This window comes from Falco punctatus (genome assembly GCF_963210335.1).
Source record: "Falco punctatus genome assembly, chromosome: 2".
In the NCBI taxonomy this organism is placed as follows: domain Eukaryota; kingdom Metazoa; phylum Chordata; class Aves; order Falconiformes; family Falconidae; genus Falco; species Falco punctatus.
This window is the reverse complement of record NC_137581.1, coordinates 102,379,032-102,380,604: the sequence shown is the minus strand read 5'-3', so window position 1 is coordinate 102,380,604 and position 1,573 is coordinate 102,379,032.

Genomic DNA, 1,573 nt, shown 5'->3' with positions numbered 1-1,573 from the left:
TAGGACTTGCCAGAATCACTTGGTGATATTGCAGCTCGCTATGCAGCCAAAAATACAGAAGAGGTACTGATGTATCTCTGAGATGGTAACACTTGTGGAATTCTGTAAGAGACAAAAAGTATCTAAAGTAGAGGACAAAGTTGTGGCATAGTTTGCACGTCTTCTATTTCTACCTGCAGGTGAGCAGGAGGAGACAAGGAGTTCATGGAGGTTTTGCTCTGCTCTGGGACTCTGGCTGAGGAAAGATGCAGGGAGGGAAGAAAACCTGTTAGCTAATTTTTACTGAAGAGTGTAGTAGATGGCTGATCTCCCTAAAACCCTTTATGCAGGGTAAACGGTAAAACCGCCTTCTAGCACGGGGCTTCCACTGCACCCTTCACTGATGTTGACCACTGTGTGCTTTCTGATGGGCAGCAACCAGTCTCATAACCAACAACTGTAAATGTATAAGCAAGATCTTCTGAAACATCTTTATATAGACTATGTAGTAGTAGTAATAAAAGTATGTAATATTGTGCATACATATAGACATACCCTGTACAAGCACTAGCAGGACAGTTCTCTTGTAATGTGGTTCCAGCAGATTTATATATAGTCTAATAGAAAAAAATTGTCTAATAAGGACAATTTTTTCTGAAGACATTGGGACACTCTATAGGTATTTGCAGCTCTGTAAAGCTTCACTGCCTTTGAACAGCCTAGGAAGAAAAGCTATTCCGAGGCATATGTAAACTGTTTCTGTAAATAAGAATCAATTTAATTTACAATTTGTAAAAGAAAGTAAAGCAAAACCTCCACATTAATAAAAGGCAAAATCCAAAATTAATTAAAAGGCCAGCAATCAATAGATTAGACATGCACATGGGGTAAGATTTAGACAGGATGAGTTTGCTTTCACTTTTGGAAAGAAAGCATCATTTCCAGGAACAAGAAAAACTCCAGTTTAGTGATGTGGAATGAGAAAGGATAAGCAAGAAATCAGCATGAAAATTGAATTGTAATGCATAATAATACGGTTCTATTAGAAATATAAGTCTTGGTAATAACCCATCTTAAGAGCTACACTTCAACTGTCTCACCAGCCCAATCCCCTAATTACTGCTCTTATCTTTCCTGCGACACGTATGCTGTGCCACCACTTCTGCACGTATCATACACGGCCATTACCTGTTCTGGCAGGCTTTTCCTCCTCTTAGATTAGTTTATATGGCTAATTATGAATCTCATTCTGAATATCTAATCCACTAGTTCATCCCCTGAATTTCATGGGGACTTTGGGAGGCTCAGATCTCAGTACGTACAGTCTTTCTGAACTGCAGCAAACAGGAACTTTGTCCAAGGCTCTGGAAGGGCACCGAATGCCACTTCCTATGCTTCCCTGTTCAGCTTCATGACTTACAAATCCACTTTGACAGAACTCCACTCCACCACAACTGAAGTACAGTGTTTACATATAGAAAGAATATTTATGTTTTAATGCAGGGATCAGCTCAATCTCTTTATGCTTGTCTGTCTCTAGTGGGACATAAATGGCACACAGTAGCACACAAACATACCATATAGAACACAAATG